Raw genomic sequence first — 15,459 nt, 5'->3', positions numbered from 1 at the left:
TAATATAGGCATATTGTGTTGTTACTATATTGTTACTATAGGAAATTATTGGAGCCTGCAAAAGAAAATATGGATCCCAACCTTCTTCCAGTTAAACAAATGAAAGGATTGCTTTCTTGTGGTGTAGCAAAAGGTTTGATTGAAGAAAAAAAATACAAAACAATCAAACGCAATGTTGTAGAGGACTTTATATCCAATAATCAAGTTGATGGTACTACAATCCAAGAGGCTCTTGATGTTAGTGGAGTTAGCAAGAAGGGATATAGTTCGATTTTCCATGCGATATCCTCAACTTTGAGAGATCAAAGGATTAAACGAGTTTTACTGCCAAATCCAGCAACAGTGTGGAAGATAAGAGGTCATTTGAATGAAAGTATAGATGAGTTTATTGGACCATATATCCATATTGAAGATATATTTCATGGTGCTAAAGGAACCACTGTGTATGACCCTTGGAACAATATATTTGTAGATCTACAACAACTTCAAAGAAGAATGGTCGAGTTTTATGGAATAACATTTGAAGAGTGCAAAGGCATTTTGAAATTTGTTATCAAACTGGATGAGTGTGAGGTTGTAAAGGAAAAGAAAATGGAAAGGATTACTATCACATTGATGAATGGAGCACTTGATACATCATTGAATGAAGCGAGTTCGAAGTATTTTAGTGTGCAGTCGGAGAAACACATATGGTGGTTGGGCTCATTCCAGGTATGATCATTTTTTATTTCGTACTTGATTTTAGTCAATGTTTTCAAATCTTTTATAGTAAGACTTTTGTTTTGTATAATCACAGGTAAAGACAGAAGACCATGAAACACTAGATCGGGTGTTTCACCACACGGAAATACCAAGAATAATTAAAAGACAGGTGCAAGGAGAGAATCTCCATGTTGCAGGAAAAGGTGATTTTCAAGTAGAGTGGCACATGGCGGGGGATCTTAAAACACTTAAGTGCATGTATAACGTTAGTAAAGGAGGTAACTCAAAGTCTCCTTGTCTTTACTGCAAAGAATTAGCGCAAGTAATGGATTCTAAATGGTGGAAGAGAGCACCTAATAGAGATAAAGTTGACCCTGACTTCAAGGCCATTCTTGACATTCCACTATGTAATGTTCACATATGCACATTGCATGCTCTATGTCGAATTATTGAGAAATTGGTATTTTTGTATATTGGATTTGCTTGGAAACTCCATCCCGAAAGAAATAGAAAGGATGCTCTTCATGCATTGGAAAAAGTGTTATCCGATATAGGTCTGCATGGAGGTGATGTTCATATCACAAAGGATTTTAAAAAGTCTAGCAATGGCAAGGAGGTACCAATCAAGCCCTCTATTGGTGGTGTTAAGGCAAGAAGATTCTTGTCTCGACCCAAACACAATAGTAAGCAAGTAAGGCAAAGTAAAACACTTTCAAGGATTAGTTATGGATTGTGGAAGCAAGTCCATAATGCCGTGAAAGATCATGAGGCAGATGGGGAAGCACGAAATGTGAAGGCAGAGGTGTGGAGGTCTCTTGATCAACTCTTCATGTTCTGTGACAATGTAACATGGACAAAGAGTGATTACAAGAACTTTGAAGAGGCAATAAAACATTTTGGGAAGTCAATGAAAGACGCATGGACAGCCTGCAATATAACTCACTACATGGTAAAGTGATGTCTTCTTCTTTTACTTAAGTGTGATCCTCTTTTCTTTTATAACTTACTATGCATTCTTATGTCTTTGTGAAAACAGCATATCATCTACAACCACCTTCCCTATTTTGTCAAAAAGTATGGATGCCCAGCAATTTGGTCTACCCAAGGCATGGAGAAGTCTCACTACATGGCACGTAATGCATTTTTCAGACACACACAACACTATGGAGGGAGTCAAAAGGCAAATAGTCTGAAGGAAGTCTTCCAATGGTTTTACCGAGGCATTCTACAAAGGCTGCATGCTAAAAGAAAAGTTGCTAGCTCCAAAGTCAAGCTTGCTTTTATTCTAGCCCAAAAGCAAAGACGAAGACAAACTTTGGACAATTCAATGGCAGCAGAGAGACATAGACAGTGGAGGGATTCGAAGATATTTAGAAACCATAAATGGACAAGTAAACATGAATAGCAGTTTGTAACTTATTGGTGTTATGTCCACATGTTTTCAAACTCAATCAATAGATTTTTATTCTGTGGAACAAGTGACTCTTGGTGTAATGCCTATATGTTTTGAGACTCCATCAAAAGTAAGTCTTTTGTGAAACATGTGATCTATATTAACAAGCATCAATACATCCATATATTAACACACAAAAAATTCAATCAATACTACTTAATTATGCTAGACATACTGTTGATCCTTACCAATAAAATACTGAGTGTCAAACACTTTTAGAAGCTTTTGAGTGTGGGAAGAGTACTGAAGTGTCGTACAATGATGGGACAAATGCAAAAGGGTACTGATCGTCCGTACGAACAAGGAACTGATGAGGATCAAAGACTTTGTACAAATCAGTTCAACTTCAACATAATGTTTGTGCTATATTTGATGATTAAATCCTATTACTCCCAAGGCTTGCGAGTCGGAACTCTCTTTTTGAACTTGATTGGACTCTTTTTCTTCCTTATTGGCTTGATGTCGACTTTCTGTTTATCAATGCTTGCCTCTGTTGCTTGTCTGAGAGGGGTATCCTTGTCTTCAGCTATCTCCACGTGTTCTTCTTCTTGGATTGTGTGGCCTGATGCAATCATGGGTGGATCTCGAAACCTTATGAGCTTGTGTTTTCCATAGCCCTCTAGACATTTGGGCTCCTTAACACCACATGCTAATGCATAAGAAGTGTAAGACAAAAAGAAAGAGGCCCTAGAGGCCTGCTTATTCACATAATCCCCAAATATATCTATGGCGGACAACCTCTCTATTAAAATGATCTTCTCCTTTTGCCATGGAAGATCATGTCCACCTAATACCCTAGACAAACATTTAAAGAAGTAAACAATGGCTTCTCCATTGTTGCTCAACTGCCTATGGTAAATCAAGATCTTTGCACTACCTAGATCATGAATATAATGAGCTAGGCTTGACATTTTGCCAAACCCAGCTGGCCTGCTTCCACTTGATCTCTGGAGGAATGTGTCATCCTCAATTTGTAGCTGCCATGTATCAAAAGATTATAGTGAGACAATGATACATAACTACAAAACATTTAAACACAACATAAAGTATTTGATTTGAAGTAATAATATCATACCCTCTCATTTTCATCAGCAACAAGAAGTTCATCTTTCCAAAGATTTATTCCTCTCCCCTCCAGTCCAGCCTCTTCTTTAAGTTTTTCCTTATGAAGTGATGAGAGATTCATAGCTTCCTGGGTGAGCTGGAAGGCAGCTTCATCTGGCTCTTGGAAACTTTCAGCCTCTTTGAAACAAATAGTAAGGGCCTCTGCAGGATCAAAGGTTGTTTCCAAAGCTAGCAGTGAATGGTCATCCTCTATGCCAACCTCCTTGTCAAGCCTTGAAGCCTGAGCAATAAGGGAAATGGCATAGTCCTCCCTCAAATTGAACATACACTCTATATCATGGAGGAAAACATAATCTTTACCACCAATCAAGACACCTGGAAGCATGGGCACTGCATAGTTGCTGCTCTGAACATCAAAGTCTTCAACTGGTTGTGCTGCCCTAAGAGTCTCAGTCCTTAGTTGAACAAGGTCAAGAGCAGCCACTTGCAGCCCCTCATCCTCGAGGTTGATATCTTCTTCCTGCTCTGCTATATCTGTTGCCATAGGAATATCCTCTTTTACCTCTGCTACAGATATATCTTCTTCTTCAGTCTCCTGCCCTTGCTCTTCTAGAGATTGCTGTTGAAAGACAATGTACATAAGGAATGCCATGTTTTCCTCAAGCACTCTACACTTTCTGGTGTGCAAGTTACAACTGAATTTATATTCCTCAGGCAGGCTGTCAAACCTTCTATTCACATGGTACCTCAGCTTGTCAATGGAGACAATATGATTTAAATGCACAAAAACCTTTTCACCTTCCACAATCCTTCCTGCCTCTGTCAGTTGTTTGAAGGTATCCCAATGGTCTGAAAGGAAATCTCTGTGATGGTCCAAAAGAGAGCTCATAGTGAACTCCCTGTTGAAAATACTGTGGTATATGTGGAAGTTCCTTTGAGCCTTGCACTTGTGAAGAAAGTCAAATAGGAGCAAATCTGGAGATTTGTCCTCTTCTGGTTCCCTTTGTTTTGAAAGGGAAGATTCACCTTTCTGCTCTAGTCTCTTGCTTTTGCCTGAAACAAAATTTATATAACATGAATTCTATATGCTCACCTATGCAATCAGATAATGTATAGGATATCACCAAACAAAACTCTTCATCACATAAACCTCTCTAATCGCATTTTGTTGCAAAATTCTAAATCCTACTCATATCCATCTCTAATCAAATCCTAGGGTGATCTACCAGATTTCTAGGCACTGAGATTTAAGAATTCTACAGATGGAAGAAATATATGTCAGAAAACATTGGAAATGGTATAGATCTCTGACCTTTCTTTTCCTCTTCCATACTGATGGAATAGCCCTGGAGATTGTCCTCCTCTCTTCCAAAACTGAGCTGTAGCACTGGTGACCTGGAGATCTGGTAATGGTAGTAGTCTTCAGATAGGTTGCATAGTGGATGGAGTGTGTTGGGTAGAAAGTGGTCAAAGTGGGAGAGAAGAGGATGATGGGAGGGTGCTGGCAGGGATGGAATACGGGGAGGGAAAAGTGTTAATGGATCTAATTATGAAATCATGATTGGCACAATTTCCAAGGCAAAAAGTGACCCACAAATTTCAAATCCCAAAAGATTTGGTGGGACCCACACGTGTTTAAAAACGACAATATCTCACACGTGTGGTATTAATAACTCCATTATTTGTATTTTGTAATAATCTACTCTCCTAACTCAGTTCTCTTGCATCTCTACCTCCCTACTCCACACCATCAGCATCCAGACCAGCAGAAGCAGAGGTTCATACCCAGCACAGGATACTCATCATCAGCACAGAACACTTGCAGATAGCTTCCAGGTTAGTAAGAAAATCTTTTTCCTCTTCTTCTTGTTTAATAGTATATTAGGGTAAGGAATTGATTGATGTGATGTAGGTTACATATTATGATAAATATTATATGCATTTTTTAGATTTTCTCCACTGCATGTAGAAGTAGGAAGACCTTTTATTTGGCCCTGTTGAATGAGAGTTTGATCACTTCTTGATGTCCATAGGCTCAATCCATGTTGCACCAAGCTGCATACACACTGAAATGACTAAAGGCATGCTGAAGTATGTTGTCTCTAGAATTTGCAGCAAAACGCGAGGAGAGGCTTTTAGAAATCTCAAAATAGTTCAAATCGCATTTTGTTGCAAATTTTAAATGCTTCTTCATCCACCCATTTCAAGCCTGCATAGTTCTTCTATAAACACAATACATATTGTTTATAGTTGGAAAGATAGAGAATTCATCATATGAATGCAAAAGCATGTTGTTTCAAGCATTTGCAGAAAAACGCGATTTTGAGCTGTTACAAATTTCAAATCTTCATAATCGCCTTTTGTTGCAAAATGTTCAATTTTGCTTCATCCAAGTTGTCATCACCTTCTTTAATCATTCTATGTTCTCCATGTTTCTAATCTTTTACTATTACTTTGTATGGACCTTTTCAGAGTGATGGCAAGAACCAAGGCAATTGCAAGGAGGTCTGGCAAGGGGCCAGGGCTTGCAGCAGCAGCAGCTGGGGCTGATGTCAAGGAATCTAGTGTGCCTACAAAAGGAAGAGTTGCACATGGCAGGAAGGGGAAGCCAATGAGCATGCTACAGCAAAAGTCCAAGAGGTTAAAGCATTCTACTGGTGTGCTAAAGGAGATCAGGAAACAGCAAAAAGCTATAGGCTTTGCAATCCCCAAGGCACCTTTTCAGAGGCTAGTGAGAGAAATTTGTGATAGCTGGCACCTTGGTTTCAGGTGGAACAGGACTGCCATTCTTTCCTTACAGGAAATGGCAGAGGATTACCTGGAGAATTACTTTGAAGATGCAATGCTTGTAGCAGCCCATGCTCACAGGGTAACTCTGATGGCCAAGGACTTCAACACATTGTCCAGAGTGAGGTGGAGGTATGACAAGCTGGTCCATCCTGTGGAATGGCAGGACATTAAAATGAGAGACATATTATTAATTCCACCTACAAGGAAATTGAAGGCAGACAAGGTGAAGGTTGTTGAAGTGACCCACTCAATGAGCACCAGAGGGAAAGCTGCTTATGAGGAGTCACTGAAGCAGCAAATAGAGGAATCCAAGTCTGCTATAAATGTGGAGACTGTACAGATGGAGCTACAGATACAGAGAAGGTTGCAGGAGCTGGGCCCTAACATAGTTGTCCATATTGAAGATGATTTTTCAGAGAATAATTTTGACTTGACAAGAGCATGCTTGGCAGCATTGGCTCATAAGAATGAGTATTGCTCAGATACTATCATTCTTGCAATGCTCTAGTAAGTGTCTTTTATTTTACATTTGTTTGCAAAACAATCCTTATTGTACCTCCTCCCTTACACCTTACCTTAATTATTGTTTTGTCCAATGTAGCATGATGAGAAGCTGGCTGAACCATGCAATACAGCATACAGTTTATATTATTGATCCTGCAATTTCCTTCAAGTTAAGAGATCCAAAGGAAACTCCCATGGATATTTCCAATTGGTTCAGACACTGTGATTTTGATCATGTTGATATTTTGCTACTTCCATACCATAACAAGTATGTGTGTGGCTGCTTCTTTTGGGATTTTCCTTCAAGATTGAGTACTCTTGTAGCCTTTGATTTCTTAATGCTTTTTTCCTTATGCAGTGACCACTGGAGCTTTGCTTCTATTGACATCCAGCAGAAGCAATGCTTTTTATTCAACTCTCTTAGAAACACACACAGAGAGGTTAAATTGTAAGTGGTCTGTGTGCTATTTTTAACTTTAAACTTCATTATTTGGATTTAATGCACACTAACTGAATTATATGTATTGCAGTTGTATTAGAAGACTTCTAGATGCATTGGATCAGTGTCCTCCTAATGTCAATCTTTTGGATTCAATAGAGCCAATAGATTTAGAGGTAGAAAGTTGCTCCCTCTACTGATGTCTATTTTATGCTATGCCTTTGAACTTATTGAATAATTTTATTTTGTTCAGACATTAACAGTTTCTAACATATCTTTCCAACTATCCAGACACCACAACAAGATGATTCAAGTAGCTGTGGCTGGAGAGTGCTGATTAGTGCCAAATATATACTTTCAAGCTATTTTGAGATAGGACAGCCAGAGCTTGTAAGAAAAAATAATTTTCATTTAGCTTCAAAAAATTTGATATTGGTACAAAGTGTTCTAAATCATCATATCTCATTGCAGATGAGAGAAGATAGCTTCAACTCGAGCTATGTGTATAGTTTCAGAGCTGATATAATTTGGAAGTTTTTGAAGTATGCCTTCCCCAAACCTATTGTACCAGCTACTGTCGAGTTAGGTGAGAGCTCTAAAGTCCGAGAAGGTGTCATACACCTTGATGACACAGATGATGCAGATGTGGTGCCACAAGAACAAGGACCTAGTGCTGATGAGGAGAAGCCACAAGAACAAGGACCTGTTGCTGCTGATGTTATTGAGGAAATGATGAAGCAACAGCAAACAGATGCTCCAAGGGTAGTAGAGGAGATAATGGAGCAGCACCAAGAGACTGTACACGACAAGATGGAGCAACAGAAAGTAGATTCTCCAAATAAAGATGATACGGTGAGCTTGGACCATGTAGAGTAGCCTCTAGATCAACCTGTAGATAAATAGAAAATTGTTGTCAAGAATATGTTCTACATATGTAATTAAACACTTCTGTACAGAATTTTACATTTCTGAATATAATACCTTTGTTTATGGAGTCTGTGTTATCTCAATTTTAAAATTTTCAATGTCTTTGCATTTTATTGATCTCTCTCTTCTTTTGAGCACCTGCAAAAAAGCAATATGAAACAATAGGGTAAAGTAAACTAATAGCAGTGCTTAATGAGACTAGGATAAGTCACATGGTATACCTTCTTATTGTTGTAGATAAATAAAAAGTCCTTTGAAATAGAACCTTCTGTCTCAAATAGAATGTCATTGCGCAATTGAGCTAGGGAGCAGCATTGTCTTAATGTGATATTGACTAGCACATCACCATTCTCAACATCATCAATATCAAGAAGTTTATTTTCTACACCAAAAGAATCTTCATCTTGATCCATAGGGACTAGTTTTGTACCTAGCATTCGACTGCGCTTATAATAAAAAGAAAAAATGAAATTTTGTGATGCAACCATGTACTTCAGTTGCATAGAAGGTTGGACAACCTCACAAAACACTGAACTACATGTCTTCTTATCCCAACCTTTATCCAAAAATTGTGGCATGCATGCCAGACTTGTTGCTTTAACTATGAACATTGTTTTTGAAACCTTCACTGGAAAGGTATTAAACAAGTCTACAAAAACTGTGAGAGGCATGCACAAAGAAATTTTTATTATCCTTGTGGCAATATTGGGCCTAAGAGCTTTCTGTACTTCTTTGAAAGCTTGGCTCTATATGCCTCTGTAACACTAAAATGTGGGAGAGGCCAATCCACTGAATTCCATGCTGGAAGGTCTTGTTTTCTTAACACACCATGTGTGTTTGCATTGTCCAGCAACTGATAAAAATGATCAGTAAAAAATATACCGGATTGAGCTAGCTCTGTTGCACATCGACCTTCGTATTGTTGTTCTCCTATCGATCCATGCAAAACATCTATAAATCCCAGAATACAATCGATGTTTTGCCATGTCTCATACGATGAAGGGTATAAATCTGAAATAAAATAACACAAGAATATCAATAAGCAAAGAAAGAAAGCTTTGTCTTAAAAATCCATGCACCTCATAAAGAACAAAACCACAATAGAAAAATATACAATTAGGCCTGTGTTGCGGAAGATCATTTGGATAGTCTCGCAAGACAAGTTCTTTATGCATGTACACATGCTGAATCAAAACTTCTTTCACCGATATCTTTCCTCTGGTGATTTTAAAATCTCGTACTCTTCCCTTCCATGATGCCAAGAAAATATTTTTTGTCTGGGGTCTCTTTCTTTTACTAGGTTGCATGAGCACCCATGCTCCTTTCGAAACAGTAAACCTTTCCCAAGTTCCTTCCGTTTTGACTGTACTTGAATTCTCTAACGAAGAAATAGAAGAAGCAGGTCGACGGGGTAAGGATGTGTGGTATAATTCTGCCTTCATAGCATTATCATCCACAGAGCATCTTCCACAAGAACGACCATAGTTTTTATTCACCATGGATACCTTGTGAATCTGTAACCACAGCAAAGTAATGTAAACAAGATAACAAAGTGAAGTTTCAAGAAAGAGAAAGTAGGCAGACAGATAGTTGACAAGAAACATCTTACTCTAAGCCAAACTGGATCAAGGGAGCAATTTTGGAAAAGAAGAGGTTACTGCACAATGAGGTAGTGGTGTAGAATGGTAGACCTTTCGAAGGAAAGGTAGCACAACAATTCAAAGTTCAAAGGGAGGTGGAAGCGGGAAGGCCCTTGTCAGAGAAAATGTCAGACTAGATTCTATCTTCATGTCCAAAGATCTTGTGAGAATAAAAAACCAATCTCCACATTAATGTAGCACGCTTGTACCTACATAAAATATTGTTTCTTTTATCTATTTTCTTTTATTTTTGTGAATTTCCAACGTTACATTGGCCCTCTGTTCATTGGTTGAGAGCTTATTTTTCCAAACCGTAAAAGGCCCCAAAATGAGCTCCCTTTTTCCCTAATGAATGCACCTCCTGAAATGCGGGTAACAAGATCTTTGGAGGGGGTTGGTGAGGCAGGTAATAGGGGACCCACACCAATTTGGGATGCATATGGACCACATTACCAAAGAGAGGGACCACTGAGAGAGAGGCCGTAGGCTCGATGATGAGTATTCAAGACGAGTAAGGCCATCAACTCTTCAGAAATTGGTAAAGAAGTACGAAGGCCATCAACTCTTCAAAAACTGGTAAAGAAGTACGAAGGGTTGGGAGATCCATATGACCATGTAGCAGCATTTAGGCAAGCAGTTCGAGCTGAGCAAGTGACTGACAAGCATACGTAAATTGAAGGATTTGGGCTCACTCTGGAGGGAAAGGCCCTTGCTTGGTTTCAGGCACTAGAGGCTTCAGACAAATCTTCTTTACGAGTTTTGGAAGAGAGATTCATTGCTGCTTTTTACTTGATGGGGATTCAGCATGACACAGTAGCAAACATCTACTCTTTCAAGCAAGGCAAGACTGAGAGTGTTAGAGACTGTGTAAATAGGATGAAGCAGTATATTAATCGTTGCCCAGAAGATGAGAAGCCCACCCAGAGTAAATTAATTTCTCTCTTCTTAAAAGGACTCAAAAATTCAACACTCCACACACATCTCTATGCAAAGAAGCATACAAATTTCAATGAGTGTTGCCATGATGCTATGGATTTCATAGATAACTTCAAATTCCAAGATGGTACTGGCCCAGAGGTGCAACCTAGAGATCAGTGGGGTGATGACCAAAGTTCAGGGTCTGGCGCACTAGTAAATCCAGACCAGATAGCTAACCTAGTGCTAAGGAGATTGGGACAAACCTATCGCCCACCCATGCAGCCACAACAACAGCAGAAGCGAATGAGGAGTGTACTACCTATAGGTCCTCATCTTTGTGGAGCATGTGGCGGTAACCATAAAATCGAAGAATGTAATACCTTTTCTCCTCTAGTTACAAACCAACCCACAAAGAAGTGGTGCCAGGCCTGTGCTTGGAATTATACCCACACCACACAGGAATGTACTCGCATTGCAAGAATGAGACAAGAGCATGAGCAGCAAAGGGGTGTAGTGGCCTACAAATGCATCAACAGTATACTAATTTTGAATGTAAGCCACCGATGGCACAAGAGCAAGCACGACCTGTACTTGGAGCTCAACCTCCTGCTCCTGGGACTGCTCCTGTGAGGTTTGTTTACTACGACAATTCAAATATGTGTAGAGACTTGGTAAACCCAAGCTATGTGGAGGAGGAATATGCATCATATTCATCCAAGGAAAATCTCTTTGAAAGTCCCACATATCCAAGCCAAGCACTGGCAACCGGGGGAACAAAATTCTTTGATGTTGCTAGGCGGCTACTAACCTAGGACTCCAGGCCCCTCAGGTCAACGGCGGCAGCAAAGGAAAGTAGAAGCCAAACTAATGGGCCCCTATTTTGAGTGCGGAGAAGCCCATTGGGCTCGGGATTGTCCACATCGCCAAAGGCAAGCAGCTCGATCCAATACAACAGTACCTCAGTTTCCACCAATTGAAAGATATTGTCTAGGGTGTTGTGTAGAACACTTTCCAAAGGATTGTTTGCTGAAACCACATGAGGAAGGCACCTCTCAACCAAAGGTCTCACTCAACTTTGTAGAGGCAGTTCCATCGCCACCTTCATCAGAGAATGAGGATGTCGTGCCACTTAGAGTTATGACTAGATCACAGACACGAAATGCCGAAATGCAGACTGATGAGACACCTCGAACTAGGGATGCAAAGGCAAATCTAGTGGACAAGACCCTACATTCCAATAGAAAAAGGACCACTAGGAGGAAAAAGAACCGCAACAAGAAAACTAAGAGTGCATCCACTAGTTCTCAAGAAGTCTCTAAACAAAACATGAAGGATCAAGATTTTACATCCCAAGAAGTGCATGAGGAGCATCAACCTCAACCTGGGCCTAGTGCTAAACAAGATGAGGCTATTACAACCGAGTTCAGGGGGTTCTGTTTTTGTGGATAAGGTGAACGATACTCTAGATGCCATCATTGATGCTCATAGAAGTCGCATTGCAGCTTTATCTGAGCTACCCAAGAAGCTTCAAGAATACCCAAACCCTCATGAGAGGAGAAGATCAATCTAGCTGTACATCAGCAACAACTCATTAGGGAAGCTCAATCAATACTTGAGGGCCCACCTCCACCTATCCCTCGGGGCCCCACCTCTCTTAAGCCAACATTAGAAACCATACCAGAAGTGTCATCAAGTTGGGAAATGAAAAGTGAGCTGATCTCACAAGCTTATGGAGCGAGAAGTCTGCACCAATTGACACCCCATTGAAAGAAGACATTCTGCCACCACCTCGTCTTGCCTTCCCATGCAATGATGAAGTTATTGATGCTAACGAGGACATGGCAAATGAGATGTGGGCAGCAGTTCATGAGAAAGCTAATGAGAATATGTCCTCTATTATTTCACCTCCATTCTCTGAAGTGGATTTTAACAGGGGCACAGAAAACAACTTTAGACACCCAAGCATCCAGGAGGAAGTTCAAACAATTGTTCTCCTAGAAGTAAGCATACAATGAAAACCTTACCATCTTATTTGAAAGAATATGAGAACTATTCTCAAACCTTGAGGATACCCTCCATGCATAGAAGGTTGACAAAGGAGATGGATATGGGTATCGTGCAAGCTTTTTTGTCAGCACACCAGTGGGTTGTACCTTACCTTTGCTAGGTTTGATAAAGCTTCGACTAGAGTTGTGGAATGATATTGCCACATGTTTGTCAGAGCAGGTATTGCTACAAAAGGGTCACCATCAATGTACTATACACCCTGAGACAAAGCATGTTATGCCAGTTCTTATCAACAAAGTAGGAAAATTTTGTGAGGACGATCAGGGAAATGCTACCCTCCCATTAGAAGTGCGAAAAGTAGCTTCAACTGCAATACTTGATAGTGGTGCAGGAGTGGGCATTGTGACAAGGTCCATTTGGGAAAAGTGGGGCAAACCAGCTATATTAGGAGTACAAGGATAGCAGATGGAAGCTTAGAACATCCCATTGGGCTGCTAGAGAACATATTGGTCACCACATGTGGGATTGAATATGAGCACACATTTGTAGTAGTGGATTTTGGAAAGCATCCAAACTATGAAGTGATATTGGGTAGACCATTCATGCGACAATTTCAAATGATTCAAGATTAGGGATACAATTATTTGTACCTTCGACATGATTCTGTCATCACAAGGGTCAACCTAAAGAATCACTCATATCATGATGTAACGCGGTCTCCAATAGATGAGTTTGATTCGGCTTCATCTGAGGGCTCAAGAGTTACATTGTCAGATGGGCTAGAAGATTTGTGGATGTGTGGAGCCTCATGTAAGGATTTCAACACTGAGAGACTTAAGGGTAATCGAAGTGTATCAGATGAGGCATACATTCCACAACCCTTCCCTGAGCACTTAATTGATCCCCTAGAATGGAGTCATGTCCTTGCAACATTATCGACATGTACTTTACCTAAGCCAATTCAATTTTCTGACTCATATGGATATGACATTATTCCTATACGAACGGTACAACTATGTGACCTTCTAGATGATTTGTACCATGGGGATGCATCCACAACAGCACTGCATGTAGAGGAAGTCTCAGTGGAGGATTTAACACTCGAATCTGCTAATGATGCTGATAAGGAAGATGGATGGGACTATGATTTTGATGATGATGTGATAATCCCCGAGGAAGAGTTAGGAAAGGCACGCCTACTCTTGAGAGGAAGGGAGGTTCAAGTAGAGATCCCTCGAAGCTGACCTAAACGTAAATGCTGTAAGAGCCATAAGAGAATTCGTAAACAAGATGAGAGGGAACGACGTGAGAGGATACAAAAAGAAGACTAGGAGTTTAAGAATGAACACTCTCGACAACCACCTCACTTCTCAGGAAAGAATGGATATCTATACTATGTCCAAGCACAAGATAGTATCAAAGACCAAGTAAAATGATCAGATGGATTCCAACCGGGAGAAAAGCTAAAAACTGTTAGCAAAAATCGTAAAAAAACAAAGAGACCAAAACAAAAACTCAAGTCTCAAACAGATTCAAAAGAGAGTGTCGGAAGTGCAAAGATAAAGGTTGAACGAAAAACTCTGATGCAAGATTTCAAAAGAGAGCTCAAAACTGCATGGTCTTCAATTAGTGATGACTCAAGTGGACAAGAACAAGGTCTCAATGTTCCCCCCAACAACTTCACACAGTACACTCTTCAAGATCGAAAGATTGTTCTTTAACAGCCCATGCGACAAAAGCCAAGCATGCCAGGGATTTCATATGATGGTCCAGAAGATGCCAAAAAAATTGATATCGCTAAGCCAGGAGAAGAGCCTCGCTATGTGTGGATTGCCACCCACGGACTTGTCCTTAGATGAGGAGAAGTTATTAATTCAAACAATAAAGGAGTATCGCGATGTTTTTGCTTGGAGTTATAAAGACCTCAAAGGAGTTGATCCAAGCATATGTCAGCATACAATTCCATTGCGAGAGGATGCAAAGCCTTCCAAGAAACGTCCTTATACTTATTACAATGAGAAATTTGCACGAAAGATAAAAGAAGAAATAGACAAGCTCTTAGAGGCAAAATTTATCTATGAGATTGAACACACTGAATGGGTCTGCCCTATTGTAGTGGTGTCCAAGAAAAATGAAAAACTTCGAGTATGTGTAAACCTTAAGAAGGTAAATGCAGCTACTGTACGTGATCATTACCCACTTCCAATCACGGATCATGTTTTGGAACGTGTTGCAGGGAAAAAGGCATATAGTTTCTTGGATGGATTCTCCAGTTACAATCAAGTGTCAATTGATATGAAGGATCAACACAAGACAACCTTTGCTACTGAAGATGGCATCTTTGCCTATCGTGTTATGCCATTTGTTCTAAGAAATGCACCTGCAACCTTTCAGCAGTTAATGAGTCATGTATTCAAGGAGTACCTTAGGATATTTCTTGAGATCTTCATGCATGATTTATGTGTTCACTCACAACAGCGTGATGATCATATAGAACACTTCAGACTTGTGTTTCAAAAGTGTCAAGTTTATCGTATATGCTTGAATCCTGATAAGTGCAAATTCATGGTAAGACAAGGGAAGATTTTGGGCCATATTGTTTCTCGCAATGGTATTTCAACAGATATGGATACAATTGATGTCATTGTCTCATTACCTCGGCCTATCAACCCTAAAGGGGTACAAATATTCATGGGACATTATGGCTATTATCGTTGATTCATCTACATGTACGCTGTCCTAGCCAGACCATTATATGCTCTTCTTGTAAAGTTTAATTGGACTGACGAGTGTGAGGAATCTTTTGAAAAGTTGAAGCAAGCATTAGTGTCTGCACCCATCTTACGAGCACCATTGTCAAAGGACCAAACCTCCAATCACAAAGGAAAATATGCCATTGCGGCCTATGTTAAGCACACGTGCTTTTGCCAAATGGGGTATTGATTTTGTCGGTCCCATCAAACCTCTAGCTCGTCACACGCATGCCGAATATATTATAGTCGCAACTGACTATT

The 15,459-nt window shown here is 39.9% G+C and overlaps 1 long non-coding RNA gene across 1 annotated transcript; it reads right to left on the bottom strand.

Annotated features, from left to right (window-relative positions):
- Positions 1-7,545: 7,545 nt before the first annotated feature.
- Positions 7,546-8,597, bottom strand: LOC147603193 (uncharacterized). The gene is made up of 3 exons (XR_015265619.1): positions 8,102-8,597; positions 7,935-8,018; positions 7,546-7,842 (listed from the first exon to the last, which is right to left on the bottom strand). It is a non-coding gene; the product is annotated as an uncharacterized LOC147603193 (long non-coding RNA).
- Positions 8,598-15,459: the final 6,862 nt, after the last annotated feature.

The sequence above is a fragment of the Cibotium barometz genome, chromosome 64 (assembly GCF_041138505.1).
Source record: "Cibotium barometz isolate CiBa-2024 chromosome 64, ASM4113850v1, whole genome shotgun sequence".
Lineage (NCBI taxonomy): Eukaryota > Viridiplantae > Streptophyta > Polypodiopsida > Cyatheales > Cibotiaceae > Cibotium > Cibotium barometz.
Note: the sequence above shows the minus strand (reverse complement) of the source record. Positions and strands in the feature narration are given on the sequence as shown.